We start from the raw sequence: 22,807 nt of genomic DNA, 5'->3' as shown, positions 1-22,807 counted from the left end.
TACAGGTTCACAGAACTGTATCAGTGACAGCAGTATATATATATATGGAGAGAGAGTGATTGATAAAATTCACAGTGGAAGGATTCTCAAAGAATTTGTATCTTGATCAACGATAGCAATGTGCGGAGAATCGGTGTGGATCTCAAACCTTGCAGTTCAGTCTCTAGGAGGTGTATTTTGGGTAGAAAATGAAGGCAAAATATACAAGTGGTGGTGATGGTGGTAGTGGTGGTGGTGGGAGTGGGAGTGGTGGTGATGGTGGTAGTGGTAGTAATCCTTTTTGGACTTATTCCATTGCAACTGTAGAGCCACATGTTGCCTGAGTCTGCTAGTGTATAGTATAGACACTGCTGTGTATGGTCACTGTGATAAATCTGGTAAGAGTCACTCGCCTTGGACTTTAGTATGTGTTACCAGTTGTGGTGTTTTGTACATGTTGTAATAGAGTGATTTGTTCTGATTTTTTTTCAGCTGTACAGTTCTAAGTTGTATTATTTATTGATCTATAGTAGGTTGTGTAAGAAGAGAGACAGTGTCACACGGACTGCATTCCTTTACCCTGCTGTGAAAACCGTGGCACGCTTCTCCCTGCCAGCGTAATGGTGCTAAAAGTTTATTGCACTAAACTCCACAACATGGCCCCCCTCTTGCTTCTGTTATCCTCTGACCTGTACCCCCAAGCCCTGCCTGCTCCTGAGCCACAGTGACAGTGTCCTGCCCTGCAGCTTGCCAACAATGAGAGAAAAATTGTGGATTCTGGTACAAATTTTCATTAAAATGTTACAACTTGGAATGTCTAGCGTGTTACTTCATAGTCTCACATAATGATACAGTTATGTTTTGTATTATCTCACAAACAATACAAGAAGTAGCTGCTAGTGATATAACATATTTTGGAGTTTGTATATCTAATAATAAGGGAACATTTATGAAACCTCTTCTGCATGTAACAGTAAAGAGAATTTGATGTTGGCCATAGCAACCAATCTGCAATAGAAGAATGTAAGAAACTTGGTGGTATAGGAATCGCCTTTTCCACACCGTTTTCATCAATGTCCGACATGTTTAATGTTTTAAGCTAAACATCGTATATGCATATTGCAGTTCCAGAGCCAAGCTATCAACATTATTATAAGTCGAATATGTTAATTATATGTTATATTGATGACATATATAAAATTTGGCATAGTGCCTGGTTGAGGCTGGGACGATATATAAATGACACGAATCCTACTCTGACCCAAGTATTTTCTGCAATCTTAGGGATATTTGCTGTTTTCCTCTGCTAACATGAATAATACATTTATAATCACTAATCACATTGGGATAACACAAGGAGAGAGAGAGTCTTGCTTTCAAAAGCAAATGTCCTAGAGGGGCTGTAGTGGACAAATAAAAGGAAAAGAGTTGAGTTGGGGATTACAGAGTATGAAAATTCTAGAGGTTGTAGACTTGGGTTTAGAAATACCTTTTGCAAAAAGGTTTGAAGTCTTGGAAGTAAAGAGAGGGTATACTTGCTTCCACTACTCTTTTTCTACTTTTCCAATGTGTAGATCATAGAAATCGTCCAATCAGGTATTGTGGCTTCCAAATTAGACCAACAAATACTTTTTCAAATAATGAGAAGCGTGAGTGTTTCACGGAACCATGACTCTGTCCATACTCCATCAGTGCTACACTTACCACCAACGTGTCCCATTATTTGAAAGGGCTTGGTCAGGATATTCCTGATTCCTTCAAAACAAGAAATGTTCTCTAAGGAGCTTGTGACCTTAAAAAATTAAAAAAAAAGAGATTTGCCCCCCAGCACACTGCAGCAAAAACAATACTTAAATCCTACATAATAATAGCGATTCAGAGGTATTAGTTACATACATTTGCAAATATATGAATAAGCGCCAGGCCAATCGTCAAGGCTCCTCTATACTGGCGTCCCTAGCTTTAAGGGGTTCACGTCCGAGAAGCAAGGCACCCCAAAAAAATTCCAGCCAAGGGCCATCCCCAGGGCATCACACGAAAAAGGTGATCGTGAAGTATAAAGAAAAGATGTGTAAGTATAAATCAATAAGTGTTAATGAAATAAGAAAGAATTAAAATTACATAAATAATATACAAACAAATAGAAAAGTGATAAAAGTATTCTAAGGGGAATTCAGTGGTGATGCCATGAGAAAGGCCCAGTCAGAACCCTCCCGGGGCCCCACTCCCAAACGTTCACCCCAAAATAATTTTTGCTACTTAATGGTAGCACCCACTCTGGGTCATATAATTACAATTGATGTACTGCATGATAACAGTACATATAAAAGCTGAGAGCTAACTTACCTTGGAGGTACCCCCAAAAACCTCCACATGGCACTATAAGGATCAGCACCTCCTAATGCTGACTGCCTTCATGCTTCTCCAAACTTGCAAAAAAATGGTATTTGCTCAGATCAGCTTAATTGCATAACACAGGTGCTTGTAAAGGGCGGGGTTTACTCTGAACACAGAAAAAAAGAGATTTGCCCCCCAGCACACTGCAGCAAAAACAATACTTAAATCCTACATAATAATAGCGATTCAGAGGTATTAGTTACATACATTTGCAAATATATGAATAAGCGCCAGGCCAATCGTCAAGGCTCCTCTATACTGGCGTCCCTAGCATTAAGGGGTTCACGTCCGAGAAGCAAGGCACCCCAAAAAAATTCCAACCAAGGGCCATCCCCAGGGCATCACATGAAAAAGGTGATAGTGAAGTATAAAGAAAAGATGTGTAAGTATAAATCAATAAGTGTTAATGAAATAAGAAAGAATTAAAATGACATAAATAATATACAAATAGAAAAGTGATAAAAGTATTCTATGTGAATTAAGTGGTGATGCCATGAGAAAGGCCCAGTCAGAACCCTCCCGGGGCCCCACTCCCAAACGCTCACCCCAAAATAATTATTGCTACATAATGGTAGCACCCACTCTGGGTCATATAATTACAATTGATGTACTGCATGATAACAGTACATGTATGAGCTGAGAGCTAACTTACCTTGGAGGTACCCCAAAAAACCTCCACATGGCACTATCAGCATCAGCACATCCTCCTAATGCTGACTGCCTTCATGCCTCTCCAAACTTGCAAAGTTTGGAGAGGCATGAAGGCAGTCAGCATTAGGAGGATGTGCTGATGCTTATAGTGCCATGTGGAGGTTTTTTGGGGTACCTCCAAGGTAAGTTAGCTCTCAGCTTACATATGTACTGTTATCATGCAGTACATCAATTGTAATTATATGACCCAGAGTGGGTGCTACCATTATGTAGCAATAATTATTTTGGGGTGAGTGTTTGGGAGTGGGGCCCCCGGGGGGGTTTTGACTGGGCCTTTCTCATGGCATCACCACTTAATTCACATAGAATACTTTTATCACTTTTCTATTTGTTTGTATATTATTTATGTCATTTTAATTCTTTCTTATTTCATTAACACTTATTGATTTATACTTACACATCTTTTCTTTATACTTCACTATCACCTTTTTCCCTTTTTCGTGTGATGCCCTGGGGATGGCCCTTGGTTGGAATTTTTTTGGGGTGCCTTGCTTCTCGGACGAGAACCCCTTAATGCTAGGGACGCCAGTATAGAGGAGCCTTGATGATTGGCCTGGCGCTTATTCATATATTTGCAAATGTATGTAACTAATACCTCTGAATCGCTATTATTATGTAGGATTTAAGTATTGTTTTTGCTGCAGTGTGCTGGGGGGCAAATCTCTTTTTTTCTGTGTTCAGAGTAAACCCTGCCCTTTACAAGCACCTGTGTAATGTAATTAAGCTGATCTGAGCAACTACCATTTTTTTTTTTTGCGACCTTAAAAAATTAAAAGGGTACACAAGGAAAACCATGCTTTGGCCGTGAATCGAACCCGGGTCAACTGTTAGTCAAATTTGGATGCCACAACATCTGATTGGACAATTTCTATGCTCTGCACTGTTCCACCAATTATTCTGTGAATTATGAAGCAATGAATCTGTCCATACCCCATCAGTGCTACACATACCACCAAAGCTTCCCATTATTTGAAAGGGCATTTAGTCAGGGTATTCCTGATTCCTTCAAAACAAGAAACATTCTCTAAGGAGCTTGTGATCTTAAAAAATGAAATGGGCACTCAAGAAAAACAATGCATTGGCCGGGAATCGAATGCAGGTCAACTGCTTGGAAGGCAGCTATGCTCACCACTATACCACCAACGCTTCCCATTTTTTGAAAGGGCATTTGTTGGTCAGGTTATTCCGGATTCCTTCAAAACAAGAAACTTTCTCTAAGGATCTTATGAGCTTAAAAAAATAAAAGAATACACAAGAAAAACAATGCTTTGGCCGGGAATCAAACCCGGATCAACTGCTTGGAAGGCAGCTATGCTCACCAGTATACCACCAACACACCGTTTTTCAAAAGGGCATTTGTTAGTCAAATCTGTAAGCCACAACACCTGATTGTATGATTTCAATGCTCTGCACTGTTAATCCATTAATTGACAGCAATGCACTTCTTTTGATGATGGATAATATTAATACAATGCACAAATTAGGTTTAAAATACAAATGAATAAATAAACGTGATGTACACTTAAGTCCACTTTTTGGCACTTTTGGAAAAGAGAATTTGAATCAAATGTTAAAGCAGATAGGAAAATATATTTAATAGCCTATTTTACATAAGACTATTCAGAGTTGGATATTTTTAAGATGCTATAAATCTAGTATTCTGTGAATGACAAAGCCATGACTCTGTCCATACCCCATAAGTGCTACACATACCAACAAAGCTTCCCATTTGTTAAAAGGGCATTTCTTGGTCAGTGTATTCTTGATTTCTTTAAAAGAAGAAACATTCTCTAAGGAGCTTATGATCTTAAAAAATGAAAAGAATACACTGTTAATCCATTAATTGACTGCAAAGCACTTCTTTTGATGATGGAAAATATTAATACAATGCACAAATTAGGTTTAAAATGCAAATGAATAAATAAACATAGTGTACATTTAAGTTCTCTTTTTGGCACTTTTGGAAAAGAGAATTTGAATCAAATGTTAAAGCAGATAATAGGAAAATATATTTAATAGTCTAATTTACATAAGACTATTCAGAGTTGGATATTTTTAAGATGCCATAAATCTAGTATTCTGTGAATGACAAAGCCATGACTCTGTCCATACCCCATAAGTGCTACACATACCAAGAAAGCTTCCCATTTGTTGAAAGGGCATTTCTTGGTCAGTGTATTCCTGATTTCTTCAAAACAAGAAACATTCTCTATGGAGCTTATGATCTTAAAAAAGAATAGAATACAAACTATGTATTGGCCGGGAATCAAACCCGGGTCAACTGCTTGGAAGGCAGCTATGCTCACCACTATACCACCAAAGCTTCCTATTTATTGAAAGGGCATTTCTTGGTCAGGTTATTCTGGATTCCTTCAAAACAAGAAACTTTCTCTAAGGATCTTATGAGCTTAAAAAAATAAAAGAATACACAAGAAAAGCCATCCGTTGGCCGGGAATCGAACCCGGGTCAACTGCTTGTGAGGCAGCTATGCTCACCAATATACCACCAACGCTTGCTGGTTGCCAAAGGCCATTTGTTAGTCAAATCTGTAAGCCACAACACCTGATTGTATGATTTAAATGCTCTGCACTGTTAGTCCATTAATTGACTGCAAAGCACTTCTTTTGATGATGGAAAATATTAATACAATGCACAAATTAGGTTTAAAATGCAAATGAATAAATAAACATGGTGTACATTTAAGTTCTCTTTTTGGCACTTTTGGAAAAGAGAATTTGAATTAAATGTTAAAGCAGATAATAGGAAAATATATTTAATAGTCTAATTTACATAAGACTATTCAGAGTTGGATATTTTTAAGATGCCATCAATCTAGTATTCTGTGAATGACAAAGCCATGACCCTGTCCATACCCCATAAGTGCTACACATACCAACAAAGCTTCCCATTTGTTGAAAGGGCATTTCTTGGTCAGTGTATTCCTGATTTCTTCAAAACAAGAAACATTCTCTAAGGAGCTTATGATCTTAAAAAATGAAAAGTATACACTGTTAATCCATTAATTGACTGCAATGCACTTCTTTTGATGATGGAAAATATTAATACAATGCACAAATTTGATTTAAAATGCAAATGAATAAATAAACATGTTGAACATTTAAGTCCACTTTTTGGCACTTTTGGAAAAGAGAATTTGAATTAAATGTTAAAGCAGATAATAGGAAAATATATTTAATAGTCTAATTTACATAAGACTATTCAGAGTTGGATATTTTTAAGATGCCATAAATCTAGTATTCTGTGAATGACAAAGCCATGACTCTGTCCATAGCCCATAAGTGCTACACATACCAACAAAGCTTCCCATTTGTTGAAAGGGCATTTCTTGGTCAGTGTTTTCCTGATTTCTTCAAAACAAGAAACATTCTCTAAGGAGCTTATGATCTTAAAAAATGAAAAGAATACACTGTTAATCCATTAATTGACTGCAATGCACTTTTTTTGATGATGGAAAATATTTATACAATGCACAAATTAGGTTTAAAATGCAAAAGAATAAATAAACATGGTGTACATTTATGTCCACTTTTTGGCACTTTTGGAAAAGAGAATTTGAATCAAATGTTAAAGCAGATAATAGGAAAATTTATTTAATAGTCTAATTTACATAAGACTATTCAGAGTTGGATATTTTTAAGATGCCCTAAATCTAGCATTCTGTGAATGACAAAGCCATGACTGTCCATACCCCATAAGTGCTACACATACCAACAAAGCTTCCCATTTGTTGAAAGGGCATTTCTTGGTCAGTGTTTTCCTGATTTCTTCAAAACAAGAAACATTCTCTAAGGAGCTTATGATCTTAAAAAATGAAAAGAATACACTGTTAATCCATTAATTGACTGCAATGCACTTCTTTTGATGATGGAAAATATTATTACAATGCACAAATTAGGTTTAAAATGCAAATGAATAAATAAACATGTTGTACACTTAAGTCCACTTTTTGGCATTTTTGGAAAAGAGAATTTGAATCAAATGTTAAAGCAGATAATAGGAAAATATATTTAATAGTCTAATTTACATAAGACTATTCAGAGTTGGATATTTTTAAGATGCCATAAATCTAGTATTCTGTGAATGACAAAGCCATGACTCTGTCCATACCCCATAAGTGCTACACATACCAACAAAGCTTCCCATTTGTTGAAAGGGCATTTCTTGGTCAGTGTATTCCTGATTTCTTCAAAACAAGAAACATTCTCTAAGGAGCTTATGATGTTAAAAAATGAAAAGAATACATAAGAAAAATCATGCGTTGGCCAGTGCTACACATACCAACAAAGCTTCCCGTTTTTTGAAAGGGCATTTCTTGGTGAGGGTATTCCTAATTCCTACAAAACAAGAAACATTCTCTAATGAGCTTATGATCTTAAAAAATGAATAGAATACAAACTATGCATTTGCCGGGAATCGAACCCGGGTCAACTGCTTGAAGGCAGCTATGCTCACCACTATACCACCAACGCTTCATATTTCTTGATAGGGCATTTCTTGGTCAGTTTATTCCGGATTCCTTCAAAATAAGAAACTTTCTCTAAGGATCTTATGAGCTTAAAAAAATAAAAGACGACACAAAAAAAGCCATGCATTTGCCGGTAATCGAACCCGGGTCAACTGCTTGGAAGGCAGCTATGCTCACCACTATACCACCAACGCTTCCTGGCTGTCAAAGGCCATTTGTTAGTCAAATGTGTAAGCCACAACACCTGATTGTATGATTTCAATGCTCTGCACTGTTAATCCATTAATTGACTGCAATGCACTTCTTTTGATGATGGAAAATATTAATACAATGCACAAATTAAGTTTAAAATGCAAATGAATAAATAAAAACATGGTGTACATTTAAGTCCACTTTTTGGCACTTTTGGAAAAGAGAATTTGAATCAAATGTTAAAGCAGATAATAGGAAAATATATTTAATAGTTTAATTTACATAACATTATTCAGAGTTGGATATTTTTAAGATGCCATAAATCTAGTATTCTGTGAATGACAAAGCCATGACTCTGTCCATACCCCATAAGTGCTACACATACCAACAAAGCTTCCCATTTGTTGAAAGGGCATTTCTTGGTCAGTGTATTCCTGATTTCTTCAAAACAAGAAACATTCTCTAAAGAGCTTATGATCTTAAAAAAGGAAAAGAGTACACTGTTAATCCATTAATTGACTGTAATGCACCTCTTTTGATGATGGAAAATATTAATACAATGCACAAATTAGGTTTAAAAAGCAAATTAATAAATAAACATCGTGTAAATTTAAGTCCACATTTTGGCACTTTTGGAAAAGAGAATTTGAATCAAATGTTAAAGCAGATAATAGGAAAATATATTTATTAGTCTAATTTACATAAGACTATTCAGAGTTGGATATTTTTAAGATGCCATAAATCTAGTATTCTGTGAATGACAAAGCCATGACTCTGTCCATACCCCATAAGTGCTACACATACCAACAAAGCTTCCCATTTGTTGAAAGGGCATTTCTTGGTCAGTGTATTCCTGATTTCTTCAAAACAAGAAACATTCTCTATGGAGCTTATGATCTTAAAAAAGAATAGAATACAAACTATGTATTGGCCGGGAATCGAACCCGGGTCAACTGCTTGGAAGGCAGCTATGCTCACCACTATACCACCAAAGCTTCCTATTTATTGAAAGGGCATTTCTTGGTCAGGTTATTCTGGATTCCTTCAAAACAAGAAACTTTCTCTAAGGATCTTATGAGCTTAAAAAAATAAAAGAATACACAAGAAAAGCCATCCGTTGGCCGGGAATCGAACCCGGGTCAACTGCTTGTAAGGCAGCTATGCTCACCAATATACCACCAACACTTGCTGGTTGCCAAAGGCCTTTTGTTAGTCAAATCTGTAAGCCACAACACCTGATTGTATGATTTAAATGCTCTGCACTGTTAATCCATTAATTGACTGCAAAGCACTTCTTTTGATGATGGAAAATATTAATACAATGCACAAATTAGGTTTAAAATGCAAATGAATAAATAAACATGGTGTACATTTAAGTTCTCTTTTTGGCACTTTTGGAAAAGAGAATTTGAATTAAATGTTAAAGCAGATAATAGGAAAATATATTTAATAGTCTAATTTACATAAGACTATTCAGAGTTGGATATTTTTAAGATGCCATCAATCTAGTATTCTGTGAATGACAAAGCCATGACTCTGTCCATACCCCATAAGTGCTACACATACCAACAAAGCTTCCCATTTGTTGAAAGGGCATTTCTTGGTCAGTGTATTCCTGATTTCTTCAAAACAAGAAACATTCTCTAAGGAGCTTATGATCTTAAAAAATGAAAAGAATACACTGTTAATCCATTAATTGACTGCAATGCACTTCTTTTGATGATGGAAAATATTAATACAATGCACAAATTTGATTTAAAATGCAAATGAATAAATAAACATGTTGAACATTTAAGTCCACTTTTTGGCACTTTTGGAAAAGAGAATTTGAATTATATGTTAAAGCAGATAATAGTAAAATATATTTAATAGTCTAATTTACATAAGACTATTCAGAGTTGGATATTTTTAAGATGCCATAAATCTAGTATTCTGTGAATGACAAAGCCATGACTCTGTCCATAGCCCATAAGTGCTACACATACCAACAAAGCTTCCCATTTGTTGAAAGGGCATTTCTTGGTCAGTGTTTTCCTGATTTCTTCAAAACAAGAAACATTCTCTAAGGAGCTTATGATCTTAAAAAATGAAAAGAATACACTGTTAATCCATTAATTGACTGCAATGCACTTCTTTTGATGATGGAAAATATTATTACAATGCACAAATTAGGTTTAAAATGCAAATGAATAAATAGACATGTTGTACACTTAAGTCCACTTTTTGGCATTTTTGGAAAAGAGAATTTGAATCAAATGTTAAAGCAGATAATAGGAAAATATATTTAATAGTCTAATTTACATAAGACTATTCAGAGTTGGATATATTTAAGATGCCATAAATCTAGTATTCTGTGAATGACAAAGCCATGACTCTGTCCATACCCCATAAGTGCTACACATACCAACAAAGCTTCCCATTTGTTGAAAGGGCATTTCTTGGTCAGTGTATTCCTGATTTCTTCAAAACAAGAAACATTCTCTAAGGAGCTTATGATGTTAAAAAATGAAAAGAATACATAAGAAAAATCATGCGTTGGCCAGTGCTACACATACCAACAAAGCTTCCCGTTTTTTGAAAGGGCATTTCTTGGTGAGGGTATTCCTAATTCCTACAAAACAAGAAACATTCTCTAATGAACTTATGATCTTAAAAAATGAATAGAATACAAACTATGCATTTGCCGGGAATCGAACCCAGGTCAACTGCTTGAAGGCAGCTATGCTCACCACTATACCACCAACGCTTCATATTTCTTGATAGGGCATTTCTTGGTCAGTTTATTCCGGATTCCTTCAAAATAAGAAACTTTCTCTAAGGATCTTATGAGCTTAAAAAAATAAAAGTCGACACAAAAAAAGCCATGCATTTGCCGGTAATCGAACCCGGGTCAACTGCTTGGAAGGCAGCTATGCTCACCACTATACCACCAACGTTTCCTGGCTGTCAAAGGCCATTTGTTAGTCAAATGTGTAAGCCACAACACCTGATTGTATGATTTCAATGCTCTGCACTGTTAATCCATTAATTGACTGCAATGCACTTCTTTTGATGATGGAAAATATTAATACAATGCACAAATTAGGTTTAAAATGCAAATGAATAAATAAAAACATGGTGTACATTTAAGTCCACTTTTTGGCACTTTTGGAAAAGAGAATTTGAATCAAATGTTAAAGCAGATAATAGGAAAATATATTTAATAGTTTAATTTACATAACATTATTCAGAGTTGGATATTTTTAAGATGCCATAAATCTAGTATTCTGTGAATGACAAAGCCATGACTCTGTCCATACCCCATAAGTGCTACACATACCAACAAAGCTTCCCATTTGTTGAAAGGGCATTTCTTGGTCAGTGTATTCCTGATTTCTTCAAAACAAGAAACATTCTCTAAAGAGCTTATGATCTTAAAAAAGGAAAAGAGTACACTGTTAATCCATTAATTGACTGCAATGCACTTCTTTTGATGATGGAAAATATTATTACAATGCACAAATTAGGTTTAAAATGCAAATGAATAAATAAACATGTTGTACACTTAAGTCCATTTTTTAGGCATTTTTGGAAAAGAGAATTTGAATCAAATGTTAAAGCAGATAATAGGAAAATATATTTAATAGTTTAATTTACATAAGACTATTCAGAGTTGGATATTTTTAAAATGCCATAAATCTAGTATTCTGTGAATGACAAAGCCATGACTCTGTCCATACCCCATAAGTGCTACACATACCAACAAAGCTTCCCATTTGTTGAAAGGGCATTTCTTGGTCAGTGTATTCCTGATTTCTTCAAAACAAGAAACATTCTCTAAGGAGCTTATGATGTTAAAAAATGAAAAGAATACATAAGAAAAATCATGCGTTGGCCAGTGCTACACATACCAACAAAGCTTCCCGTTTTTTGAAAGGGCATTTCTTGGTGAGGGTATTCCTAATTCCTACAAAACAAGAAACATTCTCTAATGAGCTTATGATCTTAAAAAATGAATAGAATACAAACTATGCATTTGCCGGGAATCGAACCCGGGTCAACTGCTTGAAGGCAGCTATGCTCACCACTATACCACCAACGCTTCATATTTCTTGATAGGGCATTTCTTGGTCAGTTTATTCCGGATTCCTTCAAAATAAGAAACTTTCTCTAAGGATCTTATGAGCTTAAAAAAATAAAAGACGACACAAAAAAAGCCGGGTCAACTGCTTGGAAGGCAGCTATGCTCACCACTATACCACCAACGCTTCCTGGCTGTCAAAGGCCATTTGTTAGTCAAATGTGTAAGCCACAACACTTGATTGTATGATTTCAATGCTCTGCACTGTTAATCCATTAATTGACTGCAATGCACTTCTTTTGATGATGGAAAATATTAATACAATGCACAAATTAGGTTTAAAATGCAAATGAATAAATAAAAACATGGTGTACATTTAAGTCCACTTTTTGGCACTTTTGGAAAAGAGAATTTGAATCAAATGTTAAAGCAGATAATAGGAAAATATATTTAATAGTTTAATTTACATAACATTATTCAGAGTTGGATATTTTTAAGATGCCATAAATCTAGTATTCTGTGAATGACAAAGCCATGACTCTGTCCATACCCCATAAGTGCTACACATACCAACAAAGCTTCCCATTTGTTGAAAGGGCATTTCTTGGTCAGTGTATTCCTGATTTCTTCAAAACAAGAAACATTCTCTAAAGAGCTTATGATCTTAAAAAAGGAAAAGAGTACACTGTTAATCCATTAATTGACTGTAATGCACCTCTTTTGATGATGGAAAATATTAATACAATGCACAAATTAGGTTTAAAAAGCAAATTAATAAATAAACATCGTGTAAATTTAAGTCCACATTTTGGCACTTTTGGAAAAGAGAATTTGAATCAAATGTTAAAGCAGATAATAGGAAAATATATTTATTAGTCTAATTTACATAAGACTATTCAGAGTTGGATATTTTTAAGATGCCATAAATCTAGTATTCTGTGAATGACAAAGCCATGACTCTGTCCATACCCCATAAGTGCTACACATACCAACAAAGCTTCCCATTTGTTTAAAGGGCATTTCTTGGTCAGTGTATTCCTGATTTCTTCAAAACAAGAAACATTCTCTATGGAGTTTATGATCTTAAAAAAGAATAGAATACAAACTATGTATTGGCCGGGAATCAAACCCGGGTCAACTGCTTGGAAGGCAGCTATGCTCACCACTATACCACCAAAGCTTCCTATTTATTGAAAGAGCATTTCTTGGTCAGGTTATTCTGGATTCCTTCAAAACAAGAAACTTTCTCTAAGGATCTTATGAGCTTAAAAAAATAAAAGAATACACAAGAAAAGCCACCCGTTGGCCGGGAATCGAACCCGGGTCAACTGCTTGGAAGGCAGCTATGCTCACCAATATACCACCAACGCTTGCTGGTTGCCAAAGGCCATTTGTTAGTCAAATCTGTAAGCCACAACACCTGATTGTATGATTTAAATGCTCTGCACTGTTAATCCATTAATTGACTGCAAAGCACTTCTTTTGATGATGGAAAATATTAATACAATGCACAAATTAGGTTTAAAATGCAAATGAATAAATAAACATGGTGTACATTTAAGTTCTCTTTTTGGCACTTTTGGAAAAGAGAATTTGAATTAAATGTTAAAGCAGATAATAGGAAAATATATTTAATAGTCTAATTTACATAAGACTATTCAGAGTTGGATATTTTTAAGATGCCATCAATCTAGTATTCTGTGAATGACAAAGCCATGACTCTGTCCATACCCCATAAGTGCTACACATACCAACAAAGCTTCCCATTTGTTGAAAGGGCATTTCTTGGTCAGTGTATTCCTGATTTCTTCAAAACAAGAAACATTCTCTAAGGAGCTTATGATCTTAAAAAATGAAAAGAATACACTGTTAATCCATTAATTGACTGCAATGCACTTCTTTTGATGATGGAAAATATTAATACAATGCACAAATTTGATTTAAAATGCAAATGAATAAATAAACATGTTGAACATTTAAGTCCACTTTTTGGCACTTTTGGAAAAGAGAATTTGAATTAAATGTTAAAGCAGATAATAGGAAAATATATTTAATAGTCTAATTTACATAAGACTATTCAGAGTTGGATATTTTTAAGATGCCATAAATCTAGTATTCTGTGAATGACAAAGCCATGACTCTGTCCATAGCCCATAAGTGCTACACATACCAACAAAGCTTCCCATTTGTTGAAAGGGCATTTCTTGGTCAGTGTTTTCCTGATTTCTTCAAAACAAGAAACATTCTCTAAGGAGCTTATGATCTTAAAAAATGAAAAGAATACACTGTTAATCCATTAATTGACTGCAATGCACTTCTTTTGATGATGGAAAATATTATTACAATGCACAAATTAGGTTTAAAATGCAAATGAATAAATAAACATGTTGTACACTTAAGTCCACTTTTTGGCATTTTTGGAAAAGAGAATTTGAATCAAATGTTAAAGCAGATAATAGGAAAATATATTTAATAGTCTAATTTACATAAGACTATTCAGAGTTGGATATTTTTAAGATGCCATAAATCTAGTATTCTGTGAATGACAAAGCCATGACTCTGTCCATACCCCATAAGTGCTACACATACCAACAAAGCTTCCCATTTGTTGAAAGGGCATTTCTTGGTCAGTGTATTCCTGATTTCTTCAAAACAAGAAACATTCTCTATGGAGCTTATGATCTTAAAAAAGAATAGAACACAAACTATGTTTTGGCCGGGAATCGAACCCGGGTCAACTGCTTGGAAGGCAGCTATGCTCACCACTATACCACCAAAGCTTCCTATTTATTGAAAGGGCATTTCTTGGTCAGGTTATTCTGGATTCCTTCAAAACAAGAAACTTTCTCTAAGGATCTTATGAGCTTAAAAAAATAAAAGAATACACAAGAAAAGCCATCCGTTGGCCGGGAATCGAACCCGGGTCAACTGCTTGTAAGGAAGCTATGCTCACCAATATACCACCAACGCTTGCTGGTTGCCAAAGGCCATTTGTTAGTCAAATCTGTAAGCCACAACACCTGATTGTATGATTTAAATGCTCTGCACTGTTAATCCATTAATTGACTGCAAAGCACTTCTTTTGATGATGGAAAATATTAATACAATGCACAAATTAGGTTTAAAATGCAAATGAATAAATAAACATGGTGTACATTTAAGTTCTCTTTTTGGCACTTTTGGAAAAGAGAATTTGAATTAAATGTTAAAGCAGATAATAGGAAAATATATTTAATAGTCTAATTTACATAAGACTATTCAGAGTTGGATATTTTTAAGATGCCATCAATCTAGTATTCTGTGAATGACAAAGCCATGACTCTGTCCATACCCCATAAGTGCTACACATACCAACAAAGCTTCCCATTTGTTGAAAGGGCATTTCTTGGTCAGTGTATTCCTGATTTCTTCAAAACAAGAAACATTCTCTAAGGAGCTTATGATCTTAAAAAATGAAAAGAATACACTGTTAATCCATTAATTGACTGCAATGCACTTCTTTTGATGATGGAAAATATTAATACAATGCACAAATTTGATTTAAAATGCAAATGAATAAATAAACATGTTGAACATTTAAGTCCACTTTTTGGCAATTTTGGAAAAGAGAATTTGAATTAAATGTTAAAGCAGATAATAGGAAAATATATTTAATAGTCTAATTTACATAAGACTATTCAGAGTTGGATATTTTTAAGATGCCATAAATCTAGTATTCTGTGAATGACAAAGCCATGACTCTGTCCATAGCCCATAAGTGCTACACATACCAGCAAAGCTTCCCATTTGTTGAAAGTGCATTTCTTGGTCAGTGTTTTCCTGATTTCTTCAAAACAAGAAACATTCTCTAAGGAGCTTATGATCTTAAAAAATGAAAAGAATACACTGTTAATCCATTAATTGACTGCAATGCACTTTTTTTGATGATGGAAAATATTTATACAATGCACAAATTAGGTTTAAAATGCAAAAGAATAAATAAACATGGTGTACATTTATGTCCACTTTTTGGCACTTTTGGAAAAGAGAATTTGAATCAAATGTTAAAGCAGATAATAGGAAAATTTATTTAATAGTCTAATTTACATAAGACTATTCAGAGTTGGATATTTTTAAGATGCCATAAATCTAGTATTCTGTGAATGACAAAGCCATGACTGTCCATACCCCATAAGTGCTACACATACCAACAAAGCTTCCCATTTGTTGAAAGGGCATTTCTTGGTCAGTGTTTTCCTGATTTCTTCAAAACAAGAAACATTCTCTAAGGAGCTTATGATCTTAAAAAATGAAAAGAATACACTGTTAATCCATTAATTGACTGCAATGCACTTCTTTTGATGATGGAAAATATTATTACAATGCACAAATTAGGTTTAAAATGCAAATGAATAAATAAACATGTTGTACACTTAAGTCCACTTTTTGGCATTTTTGGAAAAGAGAATTTGAATCAAATGTTAAAGCAGATAATAGGAATTATATTTAATAGTCTAATTTACATAAGACTATTCAGAGTTGGATATTTTTAAGATGCCATAAATCTAGTATTCTGTGAATGACAAAGCCATGACTCTGTCCATACCCCATAAGTGCTACACATACCAACAAAGCTTCCCATTTGTTGAAAGGGCATTTCTTGGTCAGTGTATTCCTGATTTCTTCAAAACAAGAAACATTCTCTAAGGAGCTTATGATGTTAAAAAATGAAAAGAATACATAAGAAAAATCATGCGTTGGCCAGTGCTACACATACCAACAAAGCTTCCCATTTTTTGAAAGGGCATTTCTTGGTGAGGGTATTCCTAATTCCTAAAAAACAAGAAACATTCTCTAATGAGCTTATGATCTTAAAAAATGAATAGAATACAAACTATGCATTTGCCGGGAATCGAACCCAGGTCAACTGCTTGAAGGCAGCTATGCTCACCACTATACCACCAACGCTTCATATTTCTTGATAGGGCATTTCTTGGTCAGTTTATTCCAGATTCCTTCAAAATAAGAAACTTTCTCTAAGGATCTTATGAGCTTAAAAAAATAAAAGACGACACAAAAAAAGCCATGCATTTGCCGGTAATCGAACCCGGGTCAACTGCTTGGAAGGCAGCTATGTTAACCACTGTACTACAAACGCTTCCTGGCTGTCAAAGGCCATTTGTTAGTCAAATGTGTAAGCCACAACACCTGATTGTATGATTTCAATGCTCTGCACTGTTAATCCATTAATTGACTGCAATGCACTTCTTTTGATGATGGAAAATATTAATACAATGCACAAATTAGGTTTAAAATGCAAATGAATAAATAAAAACATGGTGTACATTTAAGTCCACTTTTTGGCACTTTTGGAAAAGAGAATTTGAATCAAATGTTAAAGCAGATAATAGGAAAATATATTTAATAGTTTAATTTACATAACATTATTCAGAGTTGGATATTTTTAAGATGCCATAAATCTAGTATTCTGTGAATGACAAAGCCATGACTCTGTCCATACCCCATAAGTGCTACACATACCAACAAAGCTTCCCATTTGTTGAAAGGGCATTTCTTGGTCAGTGTATTCCTGATTTCTTCAAAACAAGAAACATTCTCTAAAGAGCTTATGATCTTAAAAAAGGAAAAGAGTACACTGTTAATCCATTAATTGACTGTAATGCACCTCTTTTGATGATGGAAAATATTAATACAATGCACAAATTAGGTTTAAAAAGCAAATTAATAAATAAACATCGTGCAAATTTAAGTCCACATTTTGGCACTTTTGGAAAAGAGAATTTGAATCAAATGTTAAAGCAGATAATAGGAAAATATCTTTATTAGTCTAATTTACATAAGACTATTCAGAGTTGGATATTTTTAAGATGACATAAATCTAGTATTCTGTGAATGACAAAGCCATGACTCTGTCCATACCCCATAAGTGCTACACATACCAACAAAGCTTCCCATTTGTTGAAAGGGCATTTCTTGGTCAGTGTATTCCTGATTTCTTCAAAACAAGAAACATTCTCTATGATCTTAAAAAAGAATAGAACACAAACTATGTTTTGGCCGGGAATCGAACCCGGGTCAACTGCTTGGAAGGCAGCTATGCTCACCACTATACCACCAAAGCTTCCTATTTATTGAAAGGGCATTTCTTGGTCAGGTTATTCTGGATTCCTTCAAAACAAGAAACTTTCTCTAAGGATCTTATGAGCTTAAAAAAATAAAAGAATACACAAGAAAAGCCATCCGTTGGCCGGGAATCGAACCCGGGTCAACTGCTTGTAAGGCAGCTATGCCCACCAATATACCACCAACGCTTGCTGGTTGCCAAAGGCCATTTGTTAGTCAAATCTGTAAGCCACAACACCTGATTGTATGATTTAAATGCTCTGCACTGTTAATCCATTAATTGACTGCAAAGCACTTCTTTTGATGATGGAAAATATTAATACAATGCACAAATTAGGTTTAAAATGCAAATGAATAAATAAACATGGTGTACATTTAAGTTCTCTTTTTGGCACTTTTGGAAAAGAGAATTTGAATTAAATGTTAAAGCAGATAATAGGAAAATATATTTAATAGTCTAATTTACATAAGACTATTCAGAGTTGGATATTTTTAAGATGCCATCAATCTAGTATTCTGTGAATGACAAAGCCATGACTCTGTCCATACCCCATAAGTGCTACACATACCAACAAAGCTTCCCATTTGTTGAAAGGGCATTTCTTGGTCAGTGTATTCCTGATTTCTTCAAAACAAGAAACATTCTCTAAGGAGCTTATGATCTTAAAAAATGAAAAGAATACACTGTTAATCCATTTATTGACTGCAATGCACTTCTTTTGATGATGGAAAATATTAATACAATGCACAAATTTGATTTAAAATGCAAATGAATAAATAAACATGTTGAACATTTCAGTCCACTTTTTGGCACTTTTGGAAAAGAGAATTTGAATTAAATGTTAAAGAAGATAATAGGAAAATATATTTAATAGTCTAATTTACATAAGACTATTCAGAGTTGGATATTTTTAAGATGCCATAAATCTAGTATTCTGTGAATGACAAAGCCATGACTCTGTCCATAGCCCATAAGTGCTACACATACCAACAAAGCTTCCCATTTGTTGAAAGGGCATTTCTTGGTCAGTGTTTTCCTGATTTCTTCAAAACAAGAAACATTCTCTAAGGAGCTTATGATCTTAAAAAATGAAAAGAATACACTGTTAATCCATTAATTGACTGCAATGCACTTCTTTTGATGATGGAAAATATTATTACAATGCACAAATTAGGTTTAAAATGCAAATGAATAAATAGACATGTTGTACACTTAAGTCCACTTTTTGGCATTTTTGGAAAAGAGAATTTGAATCAAATGTTAAAGCAGATAATAGGAAAATATATTTAATAGTCTAATTTACATAAGACTATTCAGAGTTGGATATATTTAAGATGCCATAAATCTAGTATTCTGTGAATGACAAAGCCATGACTCTGTCCATACCCCATAAGTGCTACACATACCAACAAAGCTTCCCATTTGTTGAAAGGGCATTTCTTGGTCAGTGTATTCCTGATTTCTTCAAAACAAGAAACATTCTCTAAGGAGCTTATGATGTTAAAAAATGAAAAGAATACATAAGAAAAATCATGCGTTGGCCAGTGCTACACATACCAACAAAGCTTCCCGTTTTTTGAAAGGGCATTTCTTGGTGAGGGTATTCCTAATTCCTACAAAACAAGAAACATTCTCTAATGAACTTATGATCTTAAAAAATGAATAGAATACAAACTATGCATTTGCCGGGAATCGAACCCAGGTCAACTGCTTGAAGGCAGCTATGCTCACCACTATACCACCAACGCTTCATATTTCTTGATAGGGCATTTCTTGGTCAGTTTATTCCGGATTCCTTCAAAATAAGAAACTTTCTCTAAGTATCTTATGAGCTTAAAAAAATAAAAGTCGACACAAAAAAAGCCATGCATTTGCCGGTAATCGAACCCGGGTCAACTGCTTGGAAGGCAGCTATGCTCACCACTATACCACCAACGTTTCCTGGCTGTCGAAGGCCATTTGTTAGTCAAATGTGTAAGCCACAACACCTGATTGTATGATTTCAATGCTCTGCACTGTTAATCCATTAATTGACTGCAATGCACTTCTTTTGATGATGGAAAATATTAATACAATGCACAAATTAGGTTTAAAATGCAAATGAATAAATAAAAACATGGTGTACATTTAAGTCCACTTTTTGGCACTTTTGGAAAAGAGAATTTGAATCAAATGTTAAAGCAGATAATAGGAAAATATATTTAATAGTTTAATTTACATAACATTATTCAGAGTTGGATATTTTTAAGATGCCATAAATCTAGTATTCTGTGAATGACAAAGCCATGACTCTGTCCATACCCCATAAGTGCTACACATACCAACAAAGCTTCCCATTTGTTGAAAGGGCATTTCTTGGTCAGTGTATTCCTGATTTCTTCAAAACAAGAAACATTCTCTAAAGAGCTTATGATCTTAAAAAAGGAAAAGAGTACACTGTTAATCCATTAATTGACTGCAATGCACTTCTTTTGATGATGGAAAATATTATTACAATGCACAAATTAGGTTTAAAATGCAAATGAATAAATAAACATGTTGTACACTTAAGTCCATTTTTTAGGCATTTTTGGAAAAGAGAATTTGAATCAAATGTTAAAGCAGATAATAGGAAAATATATTTAATAGTCTAATTTACATAAGACTATTCAGAGTTGGATATTTTTAAAATGCCATAAATCTAGTATTCTGTGAATGACAAAGCCATGACTCTGTCCATACCCCATAAGTGCTACACATACCAACAAAGCTTCCCATTTGTTGAAAGGGCATTTCTTGGTCAGTGTATTCCTGATTTCTTCAAAACAAGAAACATTCTCTAAGGAGCTTATGATGTTAAAAAATGAAAAGAATACATAAGAAAAATCATGCGTTGGCCAGTGCTACACATACCAACAAAGCTTCCCGTTTTTTGAAAGGGCATTTCTTGGTGAGGGTATTCCTAATTCCTACAAAACAAGAAACATTCTCTAATGAGCTTATGATCTTAAAAAATGAATAGAATACAAACTATGCATTTGCCGGGAATCGAACCCGGGTCAACTGCTTGAAGGCAGCTATGCTCACCACTATACCACCAACGCTTCATATTTCTTGATAGGGCATTTCTTGGTCAGTTTATTCCGGATTCCTTCAAAATAAGAAACTTTCTCTAAGGATCTTATGAGCTTAAAAAAATAAAAGACGACACAAAAAAAGCCGGGTCAACTGCTTGGAAGGCAGCTATGCTCACCACTATACCACCAACGCTTCCTGGCTGTCAAAGGCCATTTGTTAGTCAAATGTGTAAGCCACAACACTTGATTGTATGATTTCAATGCTCTGCACTGTTAATCCATTAATTGACTGCAATGCACTTCTTTTGATGATGGAAAATATTAATACAATGCACAAATTAGGTTTAAAATGCAAATGAATAAATAAAAACATGGTGTACATTTAAGTCCACTTTTTGGCACTTTTGGAAAAGAGAATTTGAATCAAATGTTAAAGCAGATAATAGGAAAATATATTTAATAGTTTAATTTACATAACATTATTCAGAGTTGGATATTTTTAAGATGCCATAAATCTAGTATTCTGTGAATGACAAAGCCATGACTCTGTCCATACCCCATAAGTGCTACACATACCAACAAAGCTTCCCATTTGTTGAAAGGGCATTTCTTGGTCAGTGTATTCCTGATTTCTTCAAAACAAGAAACATTCTCTAAAGAGCTTATGATCTTAAAAAAGGAAAAGAGTACACTGTTAATCCATTAATTGACTGTAATGCACCTCTTTTGATGATGGAAAATATTAATACAATGCACAAATTAGGTTTAAAAAGCAAATTAATAAATAAACATCGTGTAAATTTAAGTCCACATTTTGGCACTTTTGGAAAAGAGAATTTGAATCAAATGTTAAAGCAGATAATAGGAAAATATATTTATTAGTCTAATTTACATAAGACTATTCAGAGTTGGATATTTTTAAGATGCCATAAATCTAGTATTCTGTGAATGACAAAGCCATGACTCTGTCCATACCCCATAAGTGCTACACATACCAACAAAGCTTCCCATTTGTTGAAAGGGCATTTCTTGGTCAGTGTATTCCTGATTTCTTCAAAACAAGAAACATTCTCTATGGAGTTTATGATCTTAAAAAAGAATAGAATACAAACTATGTATTGGCCGGGAATCAAACCCGGGTCAACTGCTTGGAAGGCAGCTATGCTCACCACTATACCACCAAAGCTTCCTATTTATTGAAAGAGCATTTCTTGGTCAGGTTATTCTGGATTCCTTCAAAACAAGAAACTTTCTCTAAGGATCTTATGAGCTTAAAAAAATAAAAGAATACACAAGAAAAGCCACCCGTTGGCCGGGAATCGAACCCGGGTCAACTGCTTGGAAGGCAGCTATGCTCACCAATATACCACCAACGCTTGCAGGTTGCCAAAGGCCATTTGTTAGTCAAATCTGTAAGCCACAACACCTGATTGTATGATTTAAATGCTCTGCACTGTTAATCCATTAATTGACTGCAAAGCACTTCTTTTGATGATGGAAAATATTAATACAATGCACAAATTAGGTTTAAAATGCAAATGAATAAATAAACATGGTGTACATTTAAGTTCTCTTTTTGGCACTTTTGGAAAAGAGAATTTGAATTAAATGTTAAAGCAGATAATAGGAAAATATATTTAATAGTCTAATTTACATAAGACTATTCAGAGTTGGATATTTTTAAGATGCCATCAATCTAGTATTCTGTGAATGACAAAGCCATGACTCTGTCCATACCCCATAAGTGCTACACATACCAACAAAGCTTCCCATTTGTTGAAAGGGCATTTCTTGGTCAGTG

At 34.5% G+C, this 22,807-nt stretch overlaps 3 non-coding genes across 3 annotated transcripts; all 3 read right to left on the bottom strand.

The window, feature by feature from the left end:
* Positions 1–8,689: 8,689 nt before the first annotated feature.
* TRNAG-UCC (transfer RNA glycine (anticodon UCC)) lies at positions 8,690–8,761 on the bottom strand. Its single transcript has one exon. It is a non-coding gene; the product is annotated as a tRNA-Gly (tRNA).
* Positions 8,762–14,534: 5,773 nt separating this feature from the next.
* TRNAG-UCC (transfer RNA glycine (anticodon UCC)) lies at positions 14,535–14,606 on the bottom strand. Its single transcript has one exon. It is a non-coding gene; the product is annotated as a tRNA-Gly (tRNA).
* Positions 14,607–17,875: 3,269 nt separating this feature from the next.
* TRNAG-UCC (transfer RNA glycine (anticodon UCC)) lies at positions 17,876–17,947 on the bottom strand. The gene has a single exon. It is a non-coding gene; the product is annotated as a tRNA-Gly (tRNA).
* Positions 17,948–22,807: the final 4,860 nt, after the last annotated feature.

This window comes from Taudactylus pleione, unplaced genomic scaffold (assembly GCF_031769625.1).
Source record: "Taudactylus pleione unplaced genomic scaffold, aTauple2 ptg000467l, whole genome shotgun sequence".
Taxonomy (NCBI): Eukaryota; Metazoa; Chordata; class Amphibia; order Anura; family Myobatrachidae; genus Taudactylus; species Taudactylus pleione.
The sequence above is the reverse complement of the archived record's forward strand: the minus strand, read 5'-3'. Positions and strand labels throughout refer to the sequence as shown.